We start from the raw sequence: 12,413 nt of genomic DNA on the forward strand, positions 1-12,413 counted from the left end.
CAAGCTGCTCTGCTCATGCTTTGAGCACATGAGCAGGGATGCCGTCTGGGCCAGCAGCCTTGCGTGCATTGATCTGTTTCAGTGTGGTGTGGATGTCTGCAGTGGTGAGGATGAAAAAATTAATTATTGTTATATACTACAATATTGAATTTCCCTTTGGGGATTAATAAAGTATTTTTCATTTCATTTCATGAGGGACTGATGGTCTGCTAGGAGTCTAAATGATGGTCTGCTAGGAATCTGGTATTGTTGGCCATGTCAATGCTGTTCATATCAAAATAAGCATAGAAGTCGCTCATTTAAAAACGATGCATCCGTGGTGATCATGAAGGAGTGACCTGGTTTGTAGTCACTGATGACCTGGATGCCTTGCCACATGTGTCTGGAGTCTGAGTTGGAGAATTGCTCCGTAACCTTCAGCTTGTAGCAGTGATTGGCCCTTTTGATGGCCCTCCTTGGGTTAGCCCTGGATGTGCTGTAGGCTTGTGCATCACCTGATCTTAAGGTGGTATTGCAGGCCTTCAGCAGGAGGCTCACCTCCTTGTACATCCATGGTCTCTGATTTGGGTATGTGGTGATCTGTTTCTCCATTGTGACACTGTTGATGGTGGTGTTATAGTCCAGCACAGAGGCGATGTAGGACTCATTGTCTGTGTGAGATCCACTGGTAACCAGAGTAGAAAACATACTGTGTGTTGGAACCTGTTCTGGAGTCTGTTCCTTCTGGCCATACCTTGATGGTCTTGGTTGATGGCCTCACAGGCTGGATAAGTGGTGAGTACGGGACCTTTGTCAGAGCACTATTACACTGATGCACACACTACTTCCACTATTAACTTAGTCACATAGGCGCCATACTTACTGCTGTTTCAGACCCTTCAGTGAGTTTATTTAAAGACAAAGCAAGCGTCAACAAGTCTAGTGTTTTTCTGGTGGTATCAGGAACTCTTGGTGAGTAACATGAAAACAACATGTAGTCTTCTTCGTTAGCAGCCCCCTTTCCCCACTCCCCCCTCCTTGCTATCTTTCTATCTATCTATCTATCCATCTATCCATCCATCCATCCATCCATCCATTCATTCATTATGAATAATATTATACTTTTTTTCTTTTACAATCATCTCCCAACCATTGGTTTCTAGTTTGAGAACCACTTCATGAAGAAGCCCTGTGAAATATATGTTCAACATATAAAATGTTTCATTATACAGGAAGCTGACTTGGACACATTTTGGTGTTGGAGCTACGGATCTTAAATGACCTTTTAATAGTTTGATCTGTGATATGATGATTGTGTTTTGTTCTTCCTTTGTTGAGATCTCATCTGTATGGAGTAACAGAACAACCTCCGACCACTTGTGATCTACAATCTACAAAAATCAGCAATATCGAAGAATTTTGAGAATCGCAATTTAAATTGAATCGCAATATCGGAATAGAATTGAATCGGGACAAAAGCATATTGTCACAACCCTAATGAAAATATTTTATTATTGGCCGTTATTATCTTATCAGTTGCGATGATTTGTGCTAAAATGTGATGTTTTGAAAGTTCAAGTGAAGCAAGTGCCGGGAGTTTTATGGTAGCAGATGATACACGTTAGTCGTTGCTTTAATGATGTCATCATGTCGGGGACCGTTTCTTTCAGTTGCAGAGCAAGACTGTGTAAAATCAGGAATCCGTAACACCTAACTGTGTTACGGCCCTAGCCTGTTGCATTGGGGTTTGATATGCAAATGGAATGCGTCCAGCACACTTCAATGATTGGCCGCAATTCCTGGACTCTTTTACCATCATGCCTCTGGATTGCTGGACTAACTTCCTGGTTAACCTGTTGACTTACAACCTCTGCTACTTAAGGAAAATCGGCACCATCATTCAGGGCAGCTGTGTCTGACTGTGACACGGTTTGCCACCATTGATTTGCCCCTAGAATCTGAGAAAAAGGACTTGCTGTAGAGTTAAAGAGTCCTTTTGATGTTTGGCTAGAATTACAGAAACCTTTTGTTTTTCTGTTTGGCTGTAGATTTACAGGTTTGACCTTTGTTTTCTTTTGTGTTTTGTCCTTAAGTTGAACTTACCCAGTGTATACAGTGTTTTTGGTTGAACATTCCCTGTTTAGTTTATTAGACATTCTTATCACCTTTCACATTAATACTTGAGCTAAACCCGGATTGTTTTCTTTTGAAATTACCTTGTAAATAAAATCTTTGTTGAACTTTCTCCTTAGTTCCCATTTTTATTTTGTGTTACCACCCCCTTTTTAGACGCCATGGGGGTCGTAACAGGTATATAAGGCAAGAAAAAGTGAGCCCACCCTTCACACTTGATTTTTATAAAAGCTCATAAAGCTGCATTAACCTGAACAGCAATTAATTAGAAAACTGTTAGACCCGTGTGTTTTCCATGGATGCCTGGATCTACTAAACTTAGGCTGTTTCTAAATTGTAGCATATTATAGATATAGCCTGGAGTGGATTAGTGTGTCTGCCTGAATATCTCGCTGGTGCGCTCTCAGTGTGCTGGTTAAGTTTGCTGAATTCTGGAAGAACATACCTGCCATGAGAAGATGAGTTTTATCACTTTACAAGGCTTGCAGCTTAGTCTGCTGCTTGAAGGGGACAAATACTTACTCTGTGTCTTTGTTATTTCATGTCTTTGTCGTTTGTTTTGCTGAAAACAAATTTCTGTTTGTCACATGACTTTGATTTGGGTTGATCTAAGATCAGGTCATTAGGCTGTTGTGTTGACAGAAAAGCTAATTTTCCTCTAAACAAAAATGCAAAAAAGATTTATTGTTGATTGTTTTTAACATTCAGATAAAGTTTTTCACTCAAATGCAAATGAAAAAAACCCTAGAATGAAGTTGAATTTCTCATTTAGCCAGACTTTAAATGAATCAGCATGAGTTTATGGGGGTTTTTTTTAGCTATGGCTAGAAGGTCAGTTTGCAACTCTGCTTGTCAGGAAGCAGGTTGGTAAAACCCCACATTGCATCCGCTCTGATGCACATCTCTTAGGACTGGAGCGCGTCTGCACGTCATCAGCTCATAGGATGCCAAACACGAAAAAGAAATATTCAGCGCTCCTGATCTAATCTAAACAGTCTGTCACCAATGTCCAGTGCACACCATACATTGTTAAAACATTGCTCACGCTGCACTTAACTCAGACTGGAGGGGAGACAGTAAAGCACACAGAGTTCCTGTGCACTGAAATGTGCTACAGAAATAAAAATGTGTTTATAGACCATGAATGTTTAACCTGAACAGATCCTCACCTTTTAGTTTCTGTACCAACCCTACACATTCAGTGTAAAAAAGTTCAGTGCCTTGTCCAATTAGATTGATAATGAAGGAAATTACTTGGAGTATGAAATAGTCGGACTTTTTTTTTTTTTTTTTTTTTTTAAAGTTGAACAAAATTGAATACCAAGATTTTTTTTTGCTTCACCTTTTTAAAATTGAATATTTTCTTTGTTAAAGAATTTAATTTTTTTTAAATAAATGCAAATAATCCATTATAAAATTAGTCATTTTTATTGTGTTTATTGATCTTTTTACTTGTCTGAAAAATTGACGAGCAAAAAAGCTTTTTTGCCATTATTTTGTTTGTTTTTAGTCTACAAATATGAGCAATATCAACAAAACGCGAAAATTGCAATTTAAATCGAATCGACACCCAAAAAAATCAGATTCAAATCACATGGGGACAAAAGCATATTGTCACAGCCCTAATTACTTGTCTAAGTGAAGTTTGTAAGAACATGGTCACAAAAGTAAGCTGAAGATGTTAAAAACATGGATGAGCAACGTCGAACTTCTCAGTTCTGTCTGGTGTACAGTTTTCCTTTTCTGACAGCGTTGCCATTATTAGTTATCTGTACGTTTAAGGAGTGATTTTAACTGCTTGTTCTAATTCTGTTGTATTGTTTGGTCCCTTGAGTGTATCCACCAAGCAATGTTATGAAACAGACTGTGACCCCAAGAGGTCAGGCTTTATTAGGTCAGATATTATTTTATTGGAGCTGTAAGAGCATGGAGGCAGAGACGAAACTGTGCAGTCTATGTAGGTCATGTGCAAAACTTTGACGATGATGTGAATATATGCACGGGCTGAGGGTTTCTTTTGTTCGTTTTTTCAGCCTGTTTTATTTTTAAACTGAAAACAGCAGAAAACTAAAAGCACTCATGCGCAGGACCCCCACCCACCCAAACCCAAGTCACAGGATCACTCACCTGAGAAAAGCCAGATACAGAGACAGAAACCTGACAGCAGTTTTATTTTGGTACAAAGAGTGTCAGGGGAACGCAAGGGTTGTGTGTTTGGACTGGGTGTGTGGTTGTGTGTGTGTAAGTATGAAATTATTTTTACATAGTGTGAAGCACTTTGGGATACAACTGTACGAAATGTGCTACATAAATAAAGTTTGATTTGATTTGAAAAATCCCAAAAGGCCCAATAGCTCGCCAGTTACCAACCCTGCCATGGCGACATGGTCATGTGTACTTCAAGCTAATATCACTAGGTACTAGGGGTCGGCCGGATGTTTCTTGATGCAGCATGTACAAATTCAGTAACAATTTGTCATGTTCAGAAATGAATATTTTATCTGATAACTAAAGGACAAACTCTTCTGCAGAGTTTTGCAGGAAGGTAAAAGTCGCTCCGCCTCCTGGACACTTAGGGGAAACGGACCTGAAGTCCGTCCCCCTAAAATGTCTGGATGGCAAATGGTGACCAGCAGAGGTAAGCAGGAAGGTAGCAGCTAGCCTGTTACCGATTGATTTACTCATCAGGTTTGAAGACTAACATTTTGGTTTTAAAGGTCTTTAATGGACAAACCTTATTCCATACAAGTCGTTTAAAGCACACATAAAGATAACAGTCATACTGCAAACACGTGACAGCGGCTCCGTTCCAACCCGGGTTAGCAGAGGTTGTTGTTCCCAACTATTGCTGACACAAAGGTTGATTCCATGGAAAAATTTACAGATGATTTCTGTAATGGCGGCAGTCTGGGTAAATTGTTGGTGTATGTGGAACATTTACCACGATGTCATGTTGCTGTTGGGGTTTTTTCCACTGGTTCTAGGTTTTATCTGTTGAAATAAAAGCTGTGATAGCAATTTTCCCTATTTTCCAATAGTAAACAATCCTTTAATAAAAAATAAAATAAATCCTGGATCCAGATGTCGATCCAGATCACCCCCTAAAATGTAAATGTTTTTTTGTTCCATTTCTTATCATTTAATCAAAATATGTTCATAAATGTTTGAGTTATGTTGCTAAGCTGAAAGAAACATCCGCTTTGGCAGAGGTATAAAAAAAAAATCTAATTGACCATTAAATTAAGCTTCACACTTCAGCAGGTTTTAAGAATGTAATGAAGGTAACTTGCATGTTCATGTAATGCTGGAGTTTCATGGTATTTACCCTTTCCTTACCTGATTTAACACGTCTGTGATGGAGCACAGGGCAGCAGCTGGGCCCGTACCAGACCCGGCCTCCTGTGGGATTTAACAGCCGAAAGAAATCCCCCATATGTTCATTTTACTCAAACATTTTTTACTGTTAGGTTGTTTGTGTGTGTAATATTAAAAGTCTAGTACGTGTAGCGTGTTCAGTGTAAATGTTTAAAGATGCCCTGCTGTTTTTTCTCGTTTTACATTCTACCATGTTTCATTTACAAACCCTCTGGTGTCGTCACTGGAGCTCTCCTTCAGGTACGAAGTCAGGTTAGCGATATTTGTCGCCTTTAGCAGCTTCACGTTAAATATCTGCTGAACAAAATGATCAAATGACAACCAGAAAAAGACAATGTGTTGCAGAAGATTGGTGGGAGGGGAGTGTTGAGTCATTATTGTATGCATGTTCCAAGTTGTGCAGTACACACTAAGGATAAAAGGAGTGGTTTTTAATGAAGATAAAACGCTCATCTGCACAGCTCTCAACCTGTAAAGGCCCCACTGTGTACACGGTTGTGTAAATGGTGGTGTGAGGGGAAAATGAAAATTGCTGTATGATTGCATGTGTTGTACGAGGCGTGTAGATAAAAGCTCTGAGTGGTTGAGAACACAATAAAATACATTTACTGTTCAGACACCATAAAACTATGACTGGCCAGACTTGGCTGCAGAGGCTATCGTGGTCTTGGTGGCTTGATAATGGGACTGTGATCTGTGGCAATTAGTGGACTTACCAGTACTACGGTTTAACCATATTGGTTTTTTAGATTCTTTTTTTCTTAATTTCATAATCAGGTTTCCATATGATCTGCCATGCCAGCCACAAACATGATTTTATGGCCAGATCAGACATCATTCTGGTCATATTAAGGTGGTTTGTTTAAACTGATCACAAATGTTCAGTTGTACTGATGGATCAGCTGATTAAAGTTGAGTAGACTCAGACTTAGGTCTCTGTATCAGGCATAATTCAGATGCTTAAGATGCAAAACCACGTTTCATGTAGAGATCATCATCCAACCACCTGCTTGATATGTAGCCTCATTTTGCCAAACCACTTGTCACTGGGCAAGCTGTGGACGACAACATGATGGTGTGCTGGACTTGTCCTGCTGTGAGTGGATGGAGTGGTAAAAACAGATCCAGTTAGATGATTGATTTCTGGGACTGAGTGTGAGAATTAATAACCATTTGCTTTCACTTGTTAACCCCACCACTGAATAATTGGCTAAAATGTCAATGCCGGGAATCAGTCGATTTAAAGCTTTTAGATAAAACTTCTGTCAGGATTTGATGACCGAGATGAATGCTGTGAGAAGATACTGTACAGCAGAGAGAGTATGTTTTCTCCATCCATACCCTTTCTGGTGGTTGATATTTAATACTGCGCAGCTTCATAAGTCCTTGTTGTTCGCTGTCAGGTTGCATTATTAAAAAGGCTGCATGTCCTGCTGTTAAAGCTGTGGGATACGTGTGAGCTTCTTAAGAAGCAGCTTTTCTCTTGGCTTCCTTCCTCAGTCAGTCCGTAATGGAGGAGAAATGTTGCAGCAGATGATTGTGACTGGAATACAGATTCTTAAATCTAATTTACTATACACCTCATTTTTAACTAGCCAAATGAGTTGTATGTATCTGTTGTTGTTGCTGCCTTTGACTTCGGTGACTGTATTGAAGCCCGTCCAGGCCTGGAGCTGTGGGCCGGTTTTTTTGTGCTGCAGTGCGATTCAGTTGATTCTTGTTGTCCACATTATAGGTGGAAGAGGAGAACAAACAGTAATGGGTCCCATGTGATGTTCTGAGTTGCACAGACGGTTCATAACTGCTCACGCAGCCAGAAAAAAAGTGTTTTTTTGCTCCATCAGGGGATTCAGAGTCCTTTGGGATCTAGGAACAGTTGGACTTAATCAGTCTTAGTCACACTCTCTTGTCTGGTTTTCTCATCGTCACTGTTTGTGTCTTACTCTGTCTTTTTCACACACACACACACACACACACACACACACACACACACACACACACACACACACACACACACACTCCAAAGATGAAGTGAAACGGTGTGTAAGGGCTTAAAAGGACTTTGTTCTGTCAAGGTGAACCTGTCGGATTAACCTTTTATTGTCTTCCTATATTAAAACGCTAAAAAAAATCTAATCTCTTTTATTGGCTTAAAGACTGATGGTCCCTGTAAGCATAGTTAAATAGATGTACAGTGCATTGTCCCTTTTGTGCTGATCCTGTTATATAACACACTGATGCAACAAAAGGTGTCACAAAAATGAATGGTAAATAATATTATGTTGTATCATCTTTAGCTTTAATTACAGCAGGGTTTGCTTTTGCATTGTTTTGAGATTCTGCAGCATCACAACATTTACTTTCCACCCTGTGCTGCATTAGTTTTTCACCCAAGATCATACTGATGTGAGAATCTGACCACAGCGCCAAGCCTACTCCAGCACATCCCAGAGATTCCCAGTGGCGTTCAGGTCTCGACTCTGTTGTGACCAATTAATGTGTGAAAATGATGTTTCGTGCTTCCTGAACCACTGGCCGTTTCATCAGGGAAGAAATAAAAATCCACTGAGGGAATAATCTGCTCATTCTGTATGATATTAGCTGACCTCGTTCTTTTTAGTGTAGCTGAACTTAAACCTGACCCACTGCAGCATCACCAGATCATAGACTGCCCCCACAGGCTTGTACAGTAAGGCATTATGCAGGGTTTACACTGATACTCCCACTCTGGACAAATCTGGACTCATCAGACCACATGACCCTTTTCCAGCTCCAGAGTCTGATCTTTATGCCCCCCTTGCAAAATGAAGCTTCTTTCCTCCAGTTAGCCTCATAGATTAGTTGTTTTCTTGTGGCTACACTGTTGTTTAGTCACATTGTCCATGTGGAAATGTTCCGACAAGTTCTCCTGTTGTTTTCCTTCAAACGTTGATGTAACCACTGATCCATCAGGATGTTTTTCTGACCACATTTCTTCCTGGAAGATGATGGTTCCCTACTATCCAGGTTTCAGTAAGGCTTTGGACAGACCTTAACCCAGATTTACTTCAGTTTTGTTTCTGGTTGATGCCAGTGATTTGACCCTTCTCAAACAAACCTCTCGTGTATTTCCACATGGTTCTTTAAAAAAAAAAAAGCTACTCATTAGGGGTGTACAATATTGGGAAAAACTGACATTGTGATTTTCTTTCCCCAAACCTGCGATGCATTCTGCGATTTGGGGAAGAAAAAAAATCCAGAAATAAGTCAACAGATGACTTGAATAGCACTGTAAGTTATGCTGCATTTCTGTCATCTTCTTGACAGTGAATCTGCACTGATCTTACTGCCTTTTGTAAATGTTACAAGAATGTTTTTAAGTCTGAATTTGAGTTTTTCCTACTGTTCTCATGCATTTATTGTGCTGGGACCTGAGTAAATGTTTCATTCTGCCATGTTTCGTTCACGGCTGGCCACATTTGTGTAGTTGTAAACAGAAATGGACAGTTCCCAATCCACGTCTGCGGGTCGTAGATGGACAGATGGATTAATGGACATGAGTTGATTGGCTTCCTATCTTGCAGGATCTGTGATGTGACTTGCACATATACGTAGATTGTGATGAAAATGCTCAAACGATATATTGTGAAGCTCTTCAGCTCATTGCATCAGTTGTCGGCTGAAATATGATCACACATGCTGTAATTACCCAATAGGAGGCTTCTTCCTGCTTGCATAGTTAAATCCATGTGATGACTGTGGTTTTTACGAGCCAGGCAGTGTCGTTATGCTTTGGAAAGGTTTGTTGATCAATACCTGTAACAGACTGCACTGACTGGTGCTGTTATTACTGGCCTTGTGAAATGTTCTTTCCAGCCCTTACTTAAAACAAATTACACCCATACCGCCCTCCGATGCTTTGATAATCTACCAATATAATGACATTGGTTAGCTGGTGAGCCTGTACTGCCAGTAAAGGGCTATAAATCATAAAGGTAACCAACTGTGTTGGAAGGTTTCAGCTGTTTAGACTGTGCTAACATCAATAAGTTGGTTAAGTTTGCTGTGACTAAGTAATATAATGTCCTTAGTTTAGCTTGGAGATAAGTTTTGGGGGTTTTTTTTTGGGTTTTTTTTTTTTAATTCAAGAAATGGAGATTCCTTATTGGTGAGTGATATTTGTATCTAAGGGAATATGCACCCTGTTAAGCAGATGTAACTATAAATGGACTATCTGGTTGTGGCAGTCTTTTGTTTCTAGTACCATTTAAGGAATCCAACTTGCCAGGAAAACACTGGGCCACCTGAGTGAAAAGAAACTGTTGCATAAGAAGTTTTCTCCAACAGACATGTTGGACATGAAGACAGAGGAGGGTGTGTGCAGTATTGTTTTCCACTTTTGTTAAAAGGAGGGAAATCCTGAGAAGAAGGTCTGCAATAGGAGGCTGGTAATATAGCACAAACCAGACATGCTGTCTGCAAGCGGTGTCCATAACTTAATACTGCCAGGAAGACAAAATGTCCACATTCTTTTGTAGATAATAAGGATTATCAGCAGTCATGCATTTACGTTTAAGCTCCTCTTTTTATGTAATGAACCCTGAGCAGCAGACAGTGGAAAAGAATGCGATTAACATGTTTACATTTGATCAGAGGGGCTCCATCTTCTGCTCTTCGAGCGATGCAACTTCTCTGGTCATGTTTAACTGTCAAGCTATGTTTCACAACTCCAGCAGAATATCCGACGGGACACATGGTAATGAATTAATTTGGTGACAGCATTATATAACTGCTTTGAGCTTGGTTTATTTTTCAAAGAGCTGACTGTTTGCCTGAATCTTTATTTCGTTTATTATTTCTCATGCTTAGCCACTTGTTTTGGCGTATTGGGAAAGGCTTTGTTTAAGCTTGTTTGGCTTTGACTCTCCTTTGCAAATATCTATCAAATTGTGTTGTTACTTTACGAACAAGTATCACCAGAAATAACACAGCGGATCTGTGTCCACTTTTAACAGGAGGAGACCTCATGTGATGTGACCATGGAAGTGCTGTTCAGCAGACTAATATACTTACAGATATCATCTGAAGAAAAAGATTATATGCGTGAGAGGGATGAAAAATATTAGTTTGACACAATGATGCTTAAGTCGTAGCATCATTGTTAAGTCGTAGTCCTTAAAAATTAAACTTGAGATGTGCTGTATTGGAGTTTTAGCCGACATCTAATACGCTGATGTTTTTACAACTCATTTGGCCGATAACACTGAGCAGCTCACTCAAGACAAGCCATCTCTATATAGCATGACTGAAACACACCAAACACATGTTATCTTTAATTTTTTTCCTTTTAAATTGTGTTTCCGTACTGTACAGGGAACATTATGACCTCTTCTGTGAGTCGACTCTTTGGCCACATTCACATCAGCCTTTTTGATTAAAATACAAGTCCGTTTCCTGGGAAAATCCACTTTGTTTGGGGAAACGTAAAAGAGCCAAATGAATTCTGATTTGGATCAAAGAAGCAAACTGGGTCCGCCAATTTGGGGAAGTATTGCATTGTGGTTGAATACATAGTGATGGGGTTAAGGGTCCTCTGCCTTGTCTGTTGTTCATACTGCATCGTTGCAGTGTATTTCTGCAGTATACTTGCATAAGAAAAAATAAAAAAATCCAAAACGGCAATAGTTTCGTCTCCATGTTTATGGAGGAAACAGTTTTCGTCTTCACACAGGTCTTGTTCTCTCTTTTGCTAAATACTAGTGCAGTGCCACCTTTGGTGAGAATGGCGATATATTATTCTAATGGTTTGGCTTGTTTGACCAAAGTGCAGCATGAGCGTGATCTCAGTCTGCATGGATACACCCCACCAAAACTGAGCCGAGTCCCCAATCTGACAGAGTCTAGCGGGCTATCCCGATGTAAATGCACCCTCATACAGGTGCAGATCCTGTGTTCTTTGTGGCCATTAGAATATGACTTTGCGGTGTGTTCAAGTGCTAATTTGTTTATTCAAATACAAGCTGAGACCATAGGACTCCGTTGTCGGCACTGCCTCTTCACATTATTTTGGTGTAAAAGCGTTCTAAGACAGCAGCGCTACAGTGATAAATTCTGGTAAAGTTCAAAAGTTGAAGAAGGCAATAACATGAACTGAAGTAAGAACATTTTAGAACAATATTTGTTGCTAGCAGAATCGTAGATGACAGATTTCTTTTGTGAAAATGACTGCTGTTAATCTGTCGCATGATGAGGGGTGAGGATTTGGCAAGTTTCAACAATCCATGATGTGAAATGGAGTTGGTATGCTCAAAGAAGAGGAGAGAGTTCAAAGAAAATGTCAGAAAGTGGCTGCTGGTGATGACTAGGTTTGTGTAGGCGATAAGCTCCTAAGGGAGATTCCCTGCTGTATCTCCATAATAAGCAGCGACGGCTGCCTTAAGTCACCCAACCGACTTGCTGCTGTGTTTCTGTTCAAAAAATGCTCAGCAGAAACAAAAAAGCAACCTGGGAGGATGAATGTACATCACAGCTTGTCGGATGTGGTATTTTATTTTTTTGGAAAAGATCTGCTTTGATTTGGTTATATCATTTGAACAGCATGAAATATTTATTTATTCCTCAATCCTATTGTGAGCGGTCATTTAGTATGGATGTTATATTTAAATTTCAGTTCCTGAACTAATGATTTGGAGGGTAAAAAAAAGTAAATGCAGCCGTGGAACCAGATGGTAGTTCATGGAGGGAGTGTCCTAAATCTGATTAGGATGGGTTAAAAACAAACAGATGCTCATAGAGCATTTTTTCTTATGTAATTGGTTGAAGCAGGCCTGTATATCCTTGTTAACCAAATTCACAAGTTTGCTGGTCCACTTAGATTTTTCTGTTTCCAAGCCAAAGTATTAAATATTCATAATCTTCAAAACTCATTTTTTAAGTTCATAAGTTTT

General features: G+C 39.7%; 1 protein-coding gene across 1 annotated transcript in view; it reads left to right on the plus strand.

The window, feature by feature from the left end:
- The window catches only part of plcl2 (phospholipase C like 2), a 57,750-nt gene that overhangs the window by 19,828 nt on the left and 25,509 nt on the right, over positions 1–12,413 (plus strand). The gene's annotated exons all lie outside the window — the stretch shown is intronic.

The sequence above is a fragment of the Telmatherina bonti genome (genome assembly GCF_933228915.1).
Source record: "Telmatherina bonti genome assembly, chromosome: 5".
Classification (NCBI taxonomy): domain Eukaryota; kingdom Metazoa; phylum Chordata; class Actinopteri; order Atheriniformes; family Telmatherinidae; genus Telmatherina; species Telmatherina bonti.